Here is an 18638-nt window from a genome sequence, read left to right as displayed (position 1 = left end):
AGCAGAGGCAATTAGAGACAGGGATAACAAGAATTTAGAAACAGATAGACAAGATCGAAGAAGATTTTGTCAAAAATAGATTTAGGAAACGGGGGTGGGGGGTAGAGGGTAATACGCATATCCAAACAGGAAATGTTTATCGCGAACGGGCAGGAGCATGCAATACGCAACCTGGAGCAGGAAATAAGCGGGCGGGACAAGTGAAAAACAAGATGGCCACGCCCATTAGAGACCGCATGGGCAAGTTGCGATATATTTCCCTGCGAGCACGCAAAAACACATCGCGAACGGACGGGGCAAGCAATTCCTTGTGTTCGCAGAATTTCCGCGTGCTCACTGAGATTCTTTACAATTTCGCAAGAATTTGCATAGCGTGACTACGCAAATTGCAGTCCACCCCTTCTCCAGGGTGCCATCGATGGTGTTAAAAAGTCGAGTCAGTATTGGAGCCAGGATCGAGCAAAACGTTTTGTAAAAAATGCCTGTAAACCAATTGGGGCCAGGGGATTGAGAAGCTTAAGTCGAGCTATGGCCAAAATGACTTCTTCGACCCGAATTGGGCTATCTGGGTAGAAACCTGGTTGGGCGTCAACTGTGAGTGTGATATGCCCTTACTGTACGCGGAGGGTTTCTGGCCAGGTATTGGCTGGGCAGCAGGGAGATCCGCATAAAAAACCCATGAAGCTTAAGCTATATCTACCTCCCGCGTGAGCTCCGTACCCCCTTCGGATTGTCGCTGCCTGACGCTGTGCATGCAATTTGTGAGCCAACAAACGGCCACATCTGTACCCTCTGTGTGGAACGTGTGCTTCAAGCGAAGGGCATCATACTTCGCCCTATCCAGGTCCAGGCTGGCCAGCTGAGCCTGTGCTGCCTTTCATTCCCTCCAGATTCGGGGGGGCCCTGTCCGCTTGTGGATCCCTTCCAATACCAATACTTGCTTGAGAGCTCCGCCCTCTTCTCCCTGCGCAACCTGTTATCTGCGGCTGATGTGGCTATAAAGTCACCTCGGGTTACTAATTTGAGAGTTTCCCAAACGGAAATGATAGAGGTGTCCTTTGTGTCATTGACAGCTAAAAAGTCCTCTAGTGTTTTAGTAAGGTGCGTGACAACTTCAGGATGGTGGAGGAGCATGTCTCGGAGCCTCCAAGAGTATGATGGCCGAGGGGTCGGGGAAACAGCAATTTTGTGGCCAAGGCTGCATGGTCAGAGAGTGCATGAGGCTCAATAGCTGAGTCCTCTGCAAACAAAAGAAGAGACCGGGTCTTTAACAAATAGTCTAACCTTGCGTAAGTCCACCGAGCATGGGAGTAGAAGGTATAGTCGGCGGTATGGGGGTGAAAGTGAGGCCACATGTCCACCAACCCTAAGTCGTGCAACCACTTACAGCTAGTGTCAGAAAGAGCCCTTGTTTGTCCCTGCCTCTGAGCCTAGCTGTCCATTTGGCCATCGAACATGATATTCAAGTCGCCTCCTATGAGAATTTGCTGGACAGGTGTAGATGTTAAGTCCCCCACTGCCTTGCGTAAAAACGCATCCTGGCCCTCATTGGGAGCATAGATAGTGGCCAGTGTTAGTGTGTGCACCCCAAGGTCACGGAAAGTGCCAGGAGCCTCCAATTGAAAAACCTTTGCCCCAACCGACCCTGGGAAAGTGCGGACAAGGATAGCGACCCCAGCCTTTTTGGTAGGAAGGTAAGAAAAGTATTGCTGAGGAAAGGCCTTAGAGCGTAATCTATGTGTGTCGCTGGATAGTAGGTGAGTCTCCTGCAGCAAACAAACATGGGCTCCAGTGTAGTGAGGATACGGTTCTGCCTGCACACATTGCTATGTTAGCATAAGTGAGTTTAGTTGCTCAAACGCCATTTTGCCGCTTTTGCACACAATACTATGTCTCAATTTTTATAAAGACAAACTGCTTACTTTCCTTCACATGAGAACGGTCTGTTTTTCACATCATGAGACTCACGCTGTGACCTCAAGTCTGCACTATGTGTTCAAGGTTAAATAACAATGTATGCTGTTGATCCAGGTTGATCGGCCCACGCTCTAGACACAACACTCACACAGCTGCTCCTTCTGGAACTCGGGTGCTTTTAATATTGCATTGCATGCATTAGACAAGCGCTTTGGAAAAACCTTTCCATCGACAAAGAGCTGTGCTGATCTGGGATGTGATACTCTTTGGCTGATTTTGGAGGTATGGGGTTCCCCATTTTAACCTAGAGATCTTCTATTATTATAATACCTAGCTTCTAGCAAGAAGAGGGTGGTACACAAGGCACTATAGAGCTGGTTCCACTATCATTATAATATGATTTCTCTTTTTGTATTTTATGGAATTGTAACAATGTTGATTGTATTGATTTTTAAAAAAAAATCTTTTTATTAACAAATTAACAAAAGGAAAAACAATAAACATCAGGTGAATTAACAGTTTCCTCATTCGACAAGTTAAGTTATCGCTAGTACAGAATAATTAAAACCAGTGGCGGCTCCTCCATGGGGGCAAATGGGCGACGCCCCCCTGCTTTCTCGCCGTGCGAGAAGGCAGAAACAAATGGTAGTTATTGCCGTAATAACTACCATTTGTTTCTGCCTTCTGCGCATGCTGCATCCAGGGACACCAGGGCCGTCGGCTCATGTATCTTCGGGGAGCTGCCCAGGATTCCATGTAACCTCCGCAAATTGAGGGCCGTGTTGCGGTGCGGCATAAATCTGGACTGGTCGGGGTGTACTAACATGATCACCTTAACCAATCTAGTGGCGAGTAATTTTGCCAAGATTTTAGGCTCGGCGTTAAGCAGTGAGATGGGCCTGGAAGAGGAACAAAGTGTTGTAGGTTTGTCAGCCTTATGGATAACAACAATATTTGCCACCCGCTGGTCATATGGGAGTCGCCCGATCTCCCTACTTTCTATGAACATAGCACGTATGTATGGGGCGAGCTTATGAGCATTTAGTTTGTACAATTCTAGTGGTATTCCATTGGGGCCAGTCGCCTTCCCAGATTTTATCCCTCTAATCGCCTGCGTAACCTCATTGTTTGTGAAAGGGGAGTCTAAATACCTCTTATCATCCTCGGACAGCTCAGGCATGTTAATATCCTTAATCATTGCACTGTTCTCTGTCTCCGTGTATCCACCGGCTGCAGTGTCCACCCCTCTATAGTAATCAGAGAACTCATCTGCCACAGCTTGCGGGTCCGTGACCATTCTGGAATCAACACCTTGCAACTCCAGTACCAGCCTCGATGCCCATTCCTCACGTTCGAGCCACACAATCAATTTACCGGCCTTGTCACCGTGTTCATATATTCGACTTTGGATGACATTGTTCTGTGCAATCGCCTTATCTCTGGCCAGGCCTTTATATTCATCCTGCCGTACCTTTAAAAGGTGTAGATCCTCCGGGGTGGAGGATCTAGCCACCCTCTCTTCCAGCCTTATCAAGTCTGCCTCCGCCTTATCAACCTCTGCCCGATGTTTCCTTTTTTTCCCTGCCATCAAGGACAGTACCTCCCCCCGTATCACTGTCTTATATGCTTCCCACAAAGACTGCGCCGAGTCGACAGTGCCAACAATTTCCTGGAAATACCATTCCGACATCAGGGCTACCTCTTTTTTGGTGGCGGGGTCTTTTAAGTGCCACGCACTAATAGGGGCAACTCTCCCTGCGGCCGGCTGCCCAAGCTCCACATGCAACCACATTGGGGAGTGATCAGATACACCCCTCCCAAGGTAGCGTGCCTCCTTAACTGTAGCCGCCATAACCGCTGGTATCAAAACATAGTCTAACCTAGACATACTATGCTGTGCTGCGGATACACGTGTGAAGTGTACCTGTGTAGGGTTACGTACTCGCCAGCTATCCACAAGCCCCACCGTTTCAAGAAAGTCCGGGAGCCATCTCTGCGATGGTCTGAGTGTCCGCGCCAGGTGTTTGTCAACCTCCCCGTCAAGTACTGCACTGAAGTCACCCCCTAATACCAGAAGGCCCAGGGTGAGAAAGACAGCCCCCAGGAAAGTAACCGTCCTCCCCTTCCACTGTCCCGAGATACCGATATATCGGCCCCTCTGGTCGGACCACGTGGCCTGAACCGCCAAGGGAAAGGAGTTTTTCATCAAAATGCCGACTCCCCTAGACCCTGTGGTAAACCCAGCATACGCCACTAATTTATACCCCCCTTTATGGAGGGCCATGCAGCGATTGCCAATGAGATGTGTCTCTTGCAATAATAATACGTCCGGAGAGTGCCTCCTCACAAGCTGATTCACCATTCCTCTCTTGATCCTGTCCCCCAGGCCATTCACATTCCAGCTCAGCACCTTTACCCCGGATCCCTGGCTAACTTACGACATTCACCCGAAACAAATATCTTCTAACTGTAACTATGCCACCTGATGCATGAAGAAAAAGGAAAAAAAAACAAAAAATCAAACAATGCAAATATTGTGATGTACAATAGAATCTCAACTCCAAACCATGTCACCCCCTCCCTGTCCAACCCCCTCCCTGCACCCCTGCATATGGCAAACGCCCATCCACAACTCGCAGTGTGCCTGTCGCCCAATGCCCCTCTGATTAAGTAACTAAAGGTAGTAACAAGGAGGAAACCAACGCCCCGCCCACCCCTCCACCTCCGAAATACCTTCATGTGCCCTGGATTCATTGGCATAATGAAACCCACCCTGATCAACAAGAAACAGCTGTAGATTTGCCCCAGCATTTAAGTCTCTCCAACAATGCTAATAGTTTGTTGGCCTCGAGCTTTAGTGTTCGAGTCTTTCTTCCTCCCCTCCAAGTCCGCGTTCCTCGGCCCCAACCACGAGCCGACTGTCGAGCCAGTCCAACGCCACCTCCGGATTGTCGAAGAACCAGGCCTTCCACTCAGTTTCCACACGCAGCCAAGCCGTATACATCATCGCATTACGCATTCCTTTATTTTATTTATTTTTTTATATATTTTTATTGCAGATAGATGAGGCATACAATCTTTCTGTTCAACAATCCTGCTTCCGACAGTTGCAGTGCTCAGGTCACTAATCCAAACATTACACGCCCATTTAGCCCACAACACGTAGGTCGGGCGGCGGTAATCAGAAAAATGAAACAAGCAGTAGCAACTGTACAGCAAAGAGTTTTTCATCTGCTTTTCTTGTTCTCCCTCCTGTCCCATCCCCATCGCAAAGCTGAGATAATCCCTGAGGGGTAGTGGCGAATTGTCAGTGCAATCATAACGCGGTGGATCGTATCCAGCCTTACTCATTCCTTTCTATATGCATCCCCACATGCTAATTTCGGTATGCCTTACCCTAGGTGGCTAACAGGTTGTCCCTTATCCCTCCCTCCTCCCCGGGTCCTCATCCTCTAGGTGCAGGAGGTATCAACTCAGATGGTGCGGATGTGCAGGAGTCTCTGGAATGTGTGTCAAGTGATGCAATGTTCCTGGTTTGTTACGGTGGAAGCCTCATCTCCTGTTTGCAGGTCTCCCTGATTGCCCTGTCTAATATAGTCGCCCAGTTCCGCTCCGACTAGTGCGCATCTGGGGCAGGCCGCCTCGTCTACATTTAAATATTTTTGGACCCTTCCCGGCGTGAGGTACGCCCGTTGAAGGACAAAAAAGTGTACCAGCTGGAATCTAGCATTGCGTGTGCTTTTCTGGGCTCTCCTCACAATCTGCGCCCAGGTTGTCTCAGGTATAGGTCGTTCTATCTCTGTTTCCCACTTCTCTTTGAGCGTCGCTAAAGGCGGTAGATTCTCGTTAACCATTCTGGTGTAAAGACAAGGGACTGCCTTGTAAGTTCCAGCAGAACTCATGGCAAATTGACAAACCATGGTTGTTTTTGGTTCAATGAGGCCTTCCTTCCAGTGCATTTGTATCGCTTGTGTTAATGCAGCATGGAGTAAGAAGTCCCCCCTGGGTATGTCGTACCGTTCTAGGAGCGTCGGGTAGGGCATCATGGCTCCCTCCTCGTATAGGTCACCCACCATCTGTATTCCCGCTTCTTCCCAGATCTGTAGTCTGGACCAGTCTCCGCCATGTGGAGTGCGGTCAGCATTCCCAATGGCATCTCAGGGACGTACGGATGTAGCACCCCCGCCTTGCGCTGAGTGTGGTTCCAGCACAGTCTTATCGTACGTTCCTCAAGGGTTAGTGTGTTTAGCACTAATTTCTGCTGTAGCGCTATGAAGGAGAGAACGTGTCGAAGGATGCCTCGGCCTCTAGATTGGTCTGGGCCTCTGAATTCTCGAGCCACCTCTTGTGTATAAATCTGAAGCTGCGTTGCTAAGTAATATGATTCCTGGTCAGGGGCCGCCATCCCCCCCTCCGGTTTGGGTCTTACTAGAGTCGTCAACGCCACTCTTCGCCGGCCCGTCCCCCAGAGAAAGGACCCAATCATGGATCTCAGGTGTCGAAAGGTGGCAGCTGGGATCCACACAGGGAGTGTTCTAAAGTAATACAGGAAGCGTGGTAGCGCCACCATTTTCAGTAGTGCTACCCGGCCCGCTACGGATAATGGTAGTGTGGCCCAAAAGGCCATGCTGCTCTTCAGAGCTCTCATTCCGTGTCCTATGTTTCCTTCCAATATATCGGTGGGTGAGTGGTATATATGCACACCCAGGTGGGCTCCCAACGCACTGGTCTGGCCTTGGGCGGCTGCGGATCGCCGTGGCGGACCGGGAACAAGAATGTCTTGTCCCAATTTCCTCTGAGTCCCTATACTCTGCCAAACCTCTATAGCAAGCCGTCGGCGCCCTCCAGCGCCCCCTCGCTGTCCTCAAGAAAAAGAAGCAGATCGTCCACGTATAGTGAAATATAGTGGTGCCCAGTCCTGTCCCTCAATCCGGCATAATGAGCTCCTGCTCTAACCGATATCGCCAACGGCTCTATCGCCAGGGCGAATAGTAATGGCGACAACGAGCATCCCTGCCTCGTGCCCCTTTCGACTGGGCATTGCTGTGATATTAGGGCGCCCCTTTTAACCCTGGCTACCGCCGATGTGTAGAGCACTGAGGTCCATTTCAGAAAGTCTTCGCCTACTCCGAAACGCCGCATCACTGCGTAAAGGTATTCCCACTCGAGACTGTCGAAGGCCTTCTCAATGTCAATTGATAAGATCACTGGGTGACGGGCCTCTGGGTGGTTCTCCCCCAATATTCGGATCAATCTGCGCACGTTCGAGGTCGTGTTTCTCGAAGGGATAAACCCAGCTTGGTCCGTGTGCACCAATGTGGTCATGTGGTTCAATAGGCGAGTTGCTAAAATACTGCTCAGTATTTTATAGTCAGTGGTTAGCATTGAAAGCGGCCTGTAAGAGGTTGTGTTCCCGCTCTCCCTACCCGGTTTCAGTAGGGGTATTATTAACGTTTCCCGCATGGAAGGTGGTAGCCGTCCCAGGCATTTCGCCTCTTTGTAGACCTCGAGTAACCGTGTTGTCAAGAGGTCGATATGCTGGCTGTAGAATTCTACTGGTATGCCATCCAACCCTGGGGTTTTGTTGCGCGCCATGCTTTTAATGGCGCCTCGAATTTCCTCCGCTGTTATATCCCTGCCCAACGCCTTGGCCTGGTCCCGGCTCAACTCCGGAAAACAGAGTCCCCCCAGAAAGGCTTCCACTGCCGGGGCCCTCACCTCCAACCTGCTACTATAGAGGGACGCGTAATAGTTTTTGAAGCACTGCAGCACTTCTGCCTGAGCGTAAACTTCCCTATCGTCAGGTGTACGCATCGATACTATGGGGGTGCTCCTTTTTGTGGGATTAGCTAGCCAGGACAGGAAAGTTCCGGCTCGATCGCCCTCTGCATGCGTCCTGGCCGTATATGCCTTGTAGTCGTAGCTCCGCAAGCGCTCTGTTTCAACCGCCACCAGTTCTTTGGCCCCGGTGACAGTATCTTGTAGTTCCGGATGGCCGGGCCTGGAGAGCTCCGCCTCACGAAGCGCCTTGTCTGCTCTATCCAGGTCATCCAGAAGGACCCTACGCACCCCTGCTCGCGCTCTTATACAAAACCTCCTCAGTACCACCTTGAAGGCATCCCACTCTGTCGCTCGCGCCTCGGTCGTGCCGGCATTATCTTCAAAGTATTGCGTGACATGCTCTTTCAATGCTCCCTTAAACACCGGGTCATCAAGTAATTCTGGGCGGAGTTTCCAAGTGGGCACACAGGATGCACTGGGGAGCCAACGCAAGACAAGGAGCATGGGGTTATGATCCAACACTGTTCTTGTTAAGTATTCAGTGTGCACTGCCATCTGCACTAAATCTGCGGAGCAAAGTATAGTGTCTAGCCGCACGTGGAGCTCGTGCATCCCTGAGAAATAAGAATAGTCCCGGTCATGTGGATGTTGTGCGCGCCAGATGTCCGTCAGGCCCCACCTCGCTTGCCAGTCTATTCTGCCTTTAGTGATGCGGTGTATCGGGGAGTCCCTGAGCGGCGGGTGCGATCTATCTAGTGCAGCATCTAGTACAGAGTTATAATCGCCCCCTAATAAGAGTTGGCCTGTCAGCAAGTGTGCTAAGGATCCCGACAGCCGTGCTAGGAAAGCCACCTGGTCAACATTGGGTGCATACACACAACAGATAGTTATATCTTTACCCCCCAGTCGACCGCGTACAGCCACGAACCTGCCCTCTGGGTCAACAACCTGCTGGGTTACCTGAAAGGGAACTCTGGCCCTGATCCAGATTAGAGTGCCTCTCGCATAAGCTGAGTATGTCATGTAGAAGGTTTGTCCCCTCCACCTGCGCTGCAGCGCTATACCTTCTGCCCTGGTTAAGTGCGTCTCTTGTAGTAATGCTACCTGTAAACCCCTACGCACTAGGTAAGCATGGATTTTGTGGCGCCTGGTCATGCTGTGGAGGCCTCTCACATTCCAGGTTATGTATCTTAGTCAAATCAGCCATTGTCTCTCATCGCACGACTTCCTCCACCACCGTCGCAGTCTGGTTCCCCACAGCGGTGGGACATTGTAGCACTAAGGATGAGTCCCCCCTCCCAAACCCTAAAACTAGAACTGAACAATCCCTCCTCCCCCCCAGAACAGGACCTAGAAATCTCCATCTAGCACCCGTCCAAACAATCCCTTTGAGCAACATTGAGTAAACCCAACAGGGGTCGCTGTGGGTATGCCTTAAGGGCTTAGTGAGGGTGTCGGTCGCCAACGGGCAGCCGCCCAAACCTCAGGCTCGGTGTTGAGCGATCGAACCTCAAGCAGTGGGGTGTCCCACCGACCATCCTTCCCCCCAATTTCAAACCTGCCCACTCCCACGCCATCCACAGCCAACCACCCGCCCCAGGTCCCAACCGGAGCCCACACATCTCACCGGTTGCGCTCAGCCTTCGTCCAGCATTCCTTCCGCCGTAGCCGGAGTAACCACCGGCAGCGGCATGCTGTCCGTTTCGGAGCGCTCAGTGTCAGAGTGTCCGTCGCCTTTCTCGGATTCTTCGTCCTCCTGCGATGGCATGTCTTGAGTGCCCGAGATGACCGAAACGAGGTCCAGGACCTCCTTTCGCTCTGCTGTGGTGACGGATTGCGAAGGTTTTCTCTGACTTCTTAGTCTATTCCGAATGCGTCGCGACTTTCGTTGCGGCAGACCTACAGGGCCGTTGCCGGATGGATGTTCGAGGATGACTTTACTAGATTTATATAGCTCCAACCAGGCGCATGCATCCTCTGGATTGTCGAAGAACTTGGTAGAATCGTCAATGATTACTCGGAGCCGCGCTGGGTAGAGCAGTGAGTACTGCAATCCCTCGGACCTTAGCTCTCTTTTGACCGCTAGAAAGGAGGTCCTTCGTCTCTGTGTTTCGTACGTGTAGTCCGGGAAAATGTTAACTCTGCTATTCTCCAGCTGGAAGGGGCCGTTTGTTCTCGCATTTTGAAGCAGCAGGTCTCTGTCCCTGTAATGTAGGAGTCGGGCGACCACCGGGCGGCCCTGCTGAGGCGGTCTGGCCGGGACTCTGTGAGCTCTCTCCAGTGTGTAAAAAGTGGATAATCCCTCTGGCGCCACCGTCTGTCGGAGCCAGTCCTCGAGGTATTTCACCATGTCTCGTCCCTCCACCTTCTCCGGCAGGCCCACTATCCGGATGGTATTGCGACGATTGCGCCCTTCTGCCTCCTCCGCTCGCCTCTCCAGCGTGTCCACACGGTCCATCAGATCAGTGACGGTTGCCTTAATGTCTTTTTGTGTCGGGTCTAGGGTGTGGACCGCGTCTTCCACGAGCTTGACTCTGTCAGCCAACTTGCCGTGATTGGCACGAAGCAGCCCCAAGCCAGTGGCCACTTGCGCAATATCCTGCTGGAGCGCTGATCTCGTGTCCGTCAGTGCCGCTAAGATTTTGTCTAAGAGGAGCTGCAGCTGAGGGTCCTGCAGTTGTCCGGGGTTCGATTGGTCTCCAGTGTCTGTCGGCTCGGTATCCGTCAGAGGCGAGGTGCCGCCTTTAACTCCCTTGGGTTTCCCCATTCTCGGGGAGCGTAGGCATCCGCCCCGGCAGAAATCCAACCGCCACGTCGCAGATCCGGGGGACGTATGTCAGTTGTGCTTAGTCACGATCCCCGGGGGGCCGTAAGTCTGTTCCACCAGCCGGCGGGGGCGGAAGGACCCCGCCCGCAGTCCCACAGCGTCCGCTCTCGTAGTGGGTATTCGTACCACAGCGCCTTGAGTATGAAGGAAGCGCGAGGCTGTAGTGTTCCCAACAGCGACACCAGCGAGTGAGAGTCTCAGGTTCAGAGTGGCAGGCCCCGGTGGTCCCCAAAATAGCATCCAGATAGTCCAACCCCCAGCTCTCACCCGCACCCCGGCTCTGTGGGGGCGTCGCCGCAGCAGCTCAGTCCGCAATCGCCCCTCGTCCAGTCGGGCCCCCGCGTTCCCTGCGGCTCTTAAGGTAGTCCTCCTCCGCCGCCGGGCCGCTCTGGCGAGGGGTTATGCGATCTTTGAATCTGCCGTGTGCCTCAGTTTGGGGGATCACAGACTCGCCGCCACAAGGGTTCCAGATGTTGCCCCCGCGATCCGCGGCCCGCGAGGGGGGAGTCCCCCTCTCCGCCCAGCGAAAGGGCGGTCCTCGCGTTAGTGTCCTCCGGGCAATCCCCAGCTAGGCAGCCACTCGCTCCTCGATCCTCGCCACAGCTCTGCGCGCGAGCCGTCAGCCCTTCTCACCTCCGCAGGGCTCGCGCACAGCGCCGACAGTCGCCGGAGCTTCCCGCACCCGTGCCGGGGCCCCAGCGCAGTCTCTCCCGGCAGCAATCGCACCGCCGTTGCTAACGCACGGGTCAATAGGGATTCCCTCAGCCCTCAATGCGTCCGGGGTCAAGCCATTCCTGCCGCCGCCATTTTGCGCCGTGTTCAGGCCTAGAGTTCAGGCGTATGCGCAACCACGCACCTCTTCACCTGGGGGGACAGGGGGGCTCCACCGAGTAAAGGATTCCGCGCCCCCGCCGCGTCGGCCAGGCCACGGATCAAATCCGCCCGCACTCGCTGTCCAAAAAACTTCTCTTACAGAGGGCTGCAGCCTGTTGCGCAGTCGCCGGACCAAGCACTGTGGCAGCCGGGCGCAGGAGCCCCCGCTCAGGTGCCCCCGAGCCCCCACCTTGTCCGGGGCGGGCGCCTCGCCCCCCCACCGCCGTCCCGGGGTCTGATGCGGTGTCCGGGTTCTATTCTTAGCCGTCGGCAGCCCGGGAGTCAGCTCCCTCCCACGGCCGCCATCTTGGTCGCGGCTCCGGCCGGGGCGGCTGAGCCTCGCTCCGTCTCGCTCTACCTCACCCAGCCCCGCAGGGACGATCGTTCGTGGCCCCACTGGTGAGGAGACCCTTCCCACACGATGTCAGGTGGGTCAGGGGTCGGCAGCTTCAGTTTATCAGGAAAATTGGGGTTCGATCGCGGAGCCGAGCGCTCAGGCGACCTCCTCCATTGGCGCTCAAGCCACGCCCCCCTTACGCATTTCCCTATCCCTAAGTTTATTTTTCACTGGGAGGGAACTTTGCCTTAATTTCTGTACTGTCTGGGTGAAATCCGGGAAGAAGGAGAGCGTTGTGTTTTCTTATCGCAGTGGGATCCCTGTCCGCGCAGCCTGCAGGATGGCATCTCGGTCCCGAAAATTAAGCACTCTGGCGGTCATGGGACAAGGGGGTGCTCCAGGTCTAGGTCTCCCCGGCACTTTGTGAGCCCTTTCAATAGTGAAAAAGTTGCTAAGTCCCTTCGGCTTGAGATGGTTAAGGACAATGTCTTCTACAAACAGATCCGGCGTCTGTCCCTCCTATCTCTCGGGCACTCCAAGAATGCGTACGTTATTGCACCTAGCTCTTCCCTCATAGTCATCGAGCTTCCGGTCCGTGGCTTCCCGAGATGTTTTGAGGGCACGTACCTCTTGCTGCAGCTCCGCCACGTCATCTATTAGACTAGCAGTCTTAATGTTGAGCGACTTTACCTTCTCGCTGGCCTTAGTTAGATCAGCTCTTATCAAATTCACCTCAATTGTAACTGCGTCTAACTTGTTGTCCAAGGACTCTATTTCCCCGCCCCAAATGAAGACTGGACTCCGTTTATCACCGCCATAACATCCGTCAGTGTTGGTTCCGTGAGGGCATCTTGTACGGCTGCCCCTGTCGACAGAGTCTTCCTGGGCTCTACCGGGGACCCCCTGGGCATTGCGTAGTGGTCAAGTTTGTTGGATTGCACATGTTTCGCCCCCATCGAGGATCTGGACATGGTCTTATCGGAATCAGGCTTCGTCACCACCCCCCGTGTAATGTTGCTGGCTTAGACTGGACACCTTGGGTCAGGGATCATCAATGGTCACCTATAGCTGGACCTACTCTAAGCCTCTGGCGTTATCTAACGTAGTTTGGAGTGTCTGGCGATGGTATGTCAGTAATCTTTGTGGCGAGTGCCGATACAGCGTTCCCCTTTGAGCTTTTCCACTCTTGGGTTAGGTTTCCTGCAGTAAATGCAGATGATAATACCTTCCATACATACACTCCCACTGCGATACCTGCAAACTATACTCCAAATTCGGCATGGCAGCATCATATTTGATTTAATGGCACCCTCCCCCACACCGTAACTCCGGTTCAGTTTGGTCCCTTGTCTATTCCTGGTTCACACCACATCCACGTTATCTCACTGCCCCGGTTGATGATTTGCGTCAACTTTATGCCTCCTTGGTTGGGGGATTTAGTGCAATACGTTTCCCGCAACATCCAGGTGGGAGCACCTGGGGTTGCTGCGCAACCAGTTGGCCCGACCGGGATGACAATTAGTCACATCATGGTTAATTCGGTAATGGGCAAGCGCCCCCAAAGGACGATATGCCTTATTGGCTTGCCGAGAAATTTGACCAACTGGAAGCAGTATTTCATAATACTACACCTGTGGAAAAACACAGGATCTTCACAATTAGTTTGCAGAAAGACTTAGTGCCTGAGGTAACAGATTGTGAGAATTGGGGTAAAGTATTGGCAACGGTCTATGCGAAGTGCTTCGGCACACCGTCTATGACTGTACTGCCCTCTGTGATAAAATGTGTTCTGGATAAGCAAGGTTCGGAGGCTGCTGTCGAGTTGGGAATGAGACTTGTCGGAGTGTTTGATGTTGTTGCTGATCTCGTCCTTGCAAATGTAAAGGGTGATGCGGTTAACTTTCAGGTGTCTAATGCTTTGCGCCTTGTCCCAGATGTAGAGAAACCCCGAGCGTTACCGAAAATTATTGAGGAAGCTTATAAGACCATTGGTCGCAATAGTTTGGGCGCTAAGCCATTTGCTAAAACGGCAACTCAACCGCAAGCTCAGATGATGAAGTCTACTAAAGACGACCGTCCAAATTTTCCAAAATCGAATTGGAATAAAAACCAGGGGTAGCAACAACAGAAACAAGGGTCACGTCCTGTGTCTCCAATAACAGTGTCTACTGAGCGCACATATGATTTACGCAACCGCGTGAGAATTATGTCTCCTGATAGATTTCAGGTTCCTGATCAACGTTCTCCTCGTTCTTCACAGGAAACATCGAGTACGTAAGCTAGTGGAGGAGAATGCGGCAGAGATCAGGGTGCCCCACAAGGACCTGAGCTGCCCTGCCCGGGTGACGGTAAAGGCAAGCAGGAAGACTTTCCACATCAACGCCCTCGGTTTCAGAAAAAGAAAGTTACTGCATTAACCGCAAGGTATGCCTCAGATAGTGAGAACACAGATTTGGAACCTGACATGGGCATTAACGCTGCTAGACAGTGCAGCGGAAGTTACAATAGTGCGGCAAGCACTGCCTCCATATCAGAAGGCGATAGCAACTGACACTTTTATTACAGTGGAAACTGCTGACACTAGGGTGGCTTCCCCTGGCAGACTATATGATATAGTTCTTTTAATAGAAGGTGACAGACAACGTGTAATAAAAGGGATTTTTTGGGAAAATCTAACCTCTACGTATGACATTTTGTTAGCTGAGGCAGACTGGCCCCCACATTTCCTTTTAGCCACTCCGAGAGGGGAGTAGATGATACTCCCTAGTTTTTTGCACACAGTGCCCAAGGAGCAGGCACAGAACTTTGCAGAAGAGTAGGCTCTGGTGCTTGCACCGGCGTTGTACCGTACTCAAGTCGGATGCGTTAAACTTTCGCCCAAACATGAGATTCCATTGTGGTCTATGCCACAGCCACACCCCCAATATCCCATGCGGTGGGAAGCAAAAGCTCCCGTTGCTGAAATCCTTGAACAAATGGATTAACAAGGTGTGATTGAGACGTGTGTCGCCCATGAATAATCCTCTTTTCACTGTAACCAAACCTGATGGGTCGTACCACCTGGTTTTGGATTATCGGCATTTAAACTCTTATTGTCGTACTGTGCGGTACAGAACACCCACAGTTCTTCTCTTGTAGACAGTCTTGTGCGAAAAAGAGTTAAAACCACACTAGACATTTCCAATAGCTTTTTTAGTCATAACCTGTCCTCTATTAGTAGTCAATGGACAGCCTTCAGTTGTGGTGGCAAACAAAAACAATTTAAAAGATTAGCCATGGGCTATAAAAACAGCCCAGGCGTATTTGCCGCACGTGTCGTCTCTTTGTTAGACGGCACTGACCCTTAGGCGTACTCGTCCGCTGATAATATTTATCTCACGGACGACGAATTATGGCTGCATCTCTGGCGCGTGGACCGCATCATAGTTATGTTTGCGGACTTTGGATACAAATTTAACTTCGCAAAATCACACATTGCAGAGTACACAGTGTTGTTCCTGGGCTACGAGCTCAACAATGAAGGTCGAGGTCTTGCACTTCACTTCCTGGAGAAATGCGCATGTTTGCGATCTCCTACATCTCTGAAGAAACTGCAATCATTGCTGGGATTTTTGAATTTCGGGCGTACTTATTAACTTGTGATAATCAAACAAACCTGATGATCAGAATTGTGCCAGGGACCGTGGGTTTCACGTACTTGACATTTAATGAAGGATACACAGTACCTTTTGCTTACAAGTCACACTTGTACAATTTGGCTGAAATGCGATTTTCTTCTGCCGAAAAGGTTTTGACAGCTGTGCAGATGGCGATTCTAAAAGAGAGAGCGCTGTCACAAGGAAAACGCATGTTGGTTGTTACACCTTATCCTGCACTTGAAGCAGTGACAAAAGCCAGGGTACTGAATTCTAAAGCTTAACATCCTCGTTGGATACAATGGACCATGTCACCGACATCTCCGGGTGTCACATTTATTTTTTAGCCCTCTTTGCAAACACAGGAGTTTTCACAGTATGAATTTGTTCATCCTGCTCCTCTGTCTCTGGGCCCGCTTGAGGATTACATTGTATCATTTGCAATGACGGTATGGCGCAACCGGCGATAGAATCTAAGCATTCTTATTTAGCGGCCTGTGCAATAGTGGTTGGTACCATTGTGAATGGAGAATTGAATTTCCGTGTTGTGCACACGCAGGCATTAGGTGACTGTATCGCCCAGTTGGCGGAGCTACGTGCTCTAGTGCTTGCACTGGAGTTTGCTGACCCTCGTGTGACTACTTTGATTGTGAGTGACTCTTACTACTGTGTCCAGTCTTTCAATGACAATTTATTCTTTTGGACTCAGAATGGTTATTGTGATTCCAAAGGTAGCACAATTAAGCACAACATGTTATGGGTTCGAGTCGCAGAACTGAAAGAGCCTCTGCCTCTCATAAGTGTAATTCATACTCTTGGTCATCAGCGCGTAGGAGTACACACTGTTGGCAACAGTCTAGCTGACGAGGCAGCAAAGACAGCAGTAGTAACACATGTAGTAGCAGCAGTTACAAGGTCCAAAAGCAAGATTGATGTTGACATCTTGGCAGCTATTGCTGCTACAGAGGAGGGTGATAATTACCCTAAGGGTTTCCCTTCTAAATACTCTTATCATTTAAGTCCTGATAAAGTTCCCTATGTGAGCATTAACGATGTTGGTCACAGGCTGATTCCCAACGCGGATCGCAGGCAATCCTAGATAACAGCCGCTCACGAAGGCATGGCTTCGGCTCATGCTGGCGTTTCAGCGGCTGTCTCTATCTTACAACAGGGTTATTGGTGGCGTGGATTGTGTAAACAAACTCATGAATATGTCCTTTCTTGTGATGTATGTCAGCAGATTACACCTTTGACTGCTGCACGGCCGCCACAAACTCAGCTATACATTTCTAATAGACCACTTGGTTGTGTTTATCTAGATCACTGCGGTCCTTTCTCTTCTGATACTGTGTATAAGTATATCTTAGTTGCAATGGATTTGTGCACACATTTTCTATGGGTTTGGCCACAAAGGAGTGCTGATGCTCTAACTGTCATCAGGTATTTGCGTGTGTTTGTGGGGATGTTTGCAAGAGGCACCTTCCATTCTGACCAGGGTCCCGCGTTCGCCTCTAAGGCGTACAAGGAAGCCATGGGGTCTTTGGGGGTGCAGGTCAAATGTTTGTCTCCTTACCGGCCTGAGGGTAATTCTGTTGTGGAGTGAATGAACCATGACTTAAAGCAATCCTTGACAGCTAGGGTTTTAGGTACTGGCAGAAACTGGTTCGCCCATTTGTATAGCATACAACGTGCACTTAATCATCTCCCTAGAAGATCTCTGGGTGGGCGGACCCCATACGAAATGCTATTTGGAATAAAAATGTTTGTCCCGGACCTTGATGGTCTAGACATGATGGCCTAGACATGATGGCGACAGCCGTACCCTTTGACGTAGTTAGTCATTCAGCTGTGTTACAGAACCTACAAGAGACTAGAGACAGTCTTGCAAAGGAACACTTGCCCTCCACATCTGGAGCTAAAGCTGCTCTACAGATTCCAGTAGTTGGCTGGCTACCCCGAGTCGATGACCTGGTCCGCGAGAAGGTGGAGAACAAGGAGTTCGGCCCCTCTTATTGTGCACCAGTTCCAGTGTTTGGCGTAAAGGGCACAAGACCAGTCATTTTACCACACCTTCCTGGTCGAAAGGATAATGGGTATATCTCTTTTGACAATGTCAAACTACGAGTGGCCGATTCTTCTTAGTATGACTCCTGCGGTGTCTTGTCCAGCATTGCTGAGAAATTCTGTTTTGGCCTCGGCTAACACCAACGGGCCTGACATTTGCCATTGAGATGTTCACAGTTACTAATCTGTTATTAAATCTGCCGGCTGGCGATCCTCATGAAGATACTGAGTACACCTATCCCACAGATGTGTCATTGCCTGGTGTGCAGACAAGTCCACTTGACCAGTCACATTTTTCATTTGACTCTTACTTCATAACATTCAGTATACCATTGAGGTTTTCTATTTTTGGTACTTGGTTTAAAAGACATTTTTTGGTTCCACCTTGGACTTACATCTGGTTGGTTCTCATCTCCATTTTTTTATTCATGTTGATTGGATTTGTGATTGTGTTTTTTCGTCTAGTAAATGGACACTATATAACTGAACGTTCAAAAATCAGGTTAATTGATGGAACTTTGGCCCCACACTCCTCATCACACATCATGAAAAGAGACCAGACTTTTGTCAACTTCACAAGCTGGCCTGTGTTAGATGGGATTGTATGGGATGCTGCAAAATTTCAAATTCATAGACCCCCTGAGGTGGTGAATGTTCAAAATGTACTTCGTGTTTCAATGGGGGATGTTGTAAAACAAACATACACTCTGATGATTGGTATGTCCAAGCCATTGCAGCTCTTTTCTGATTTGAAATATTATGCAGCTTTTGACGCTGAGAATTTATATTCAGACTCCGTAAACTACGCCGACTTGTTTTGCTACCAACACTATGGCCATCCTTTTCTGCATAAGGTTAATACATTTAGAAATGTGGTTAATTACACCCAATGGGAACAATGTTCTACTCCCATAGAAGGCAGCTCCATTACACCTTTGAAAATATTTACATATTTCACTGACTTTGATCGGTCTAATTCAAGCTCCTTTTATTTTAAATTAAATTCTAAATCAAATTCTTAAGTAAGGCCTACTCACACGAAATTACTGTATTCCAAATCCTTTATGATCAGTTAGCTGTGGGTGGCTACGAGCTATAGAAAGATACCATAGATCTTAAATCTGTTTGGGGTTCTAAACCTTGGCAGGTGCAGGGCACTGAAGCTTTGCACCGTGCATGTCTTATTCCGGGCCACATGTTGTTT

The sequence above is a fragment of the Lissotriton helveticus genome, chromosome 3_1 (genome assembly GCF_964261635.1).
Source record: "Lissotriton helveticus chromosome 3_1, aLisHel1.1, whole genome shotgun sequence".
Lineage (NCBI taxonomy): Eukaryota > Metazoa > Chordata > Amphibia > Caudata > Salamandridae > Lissotriton > Lissotriton helveticus.
Note: the sequence above shows the minus strand (reverse complement) of the source record.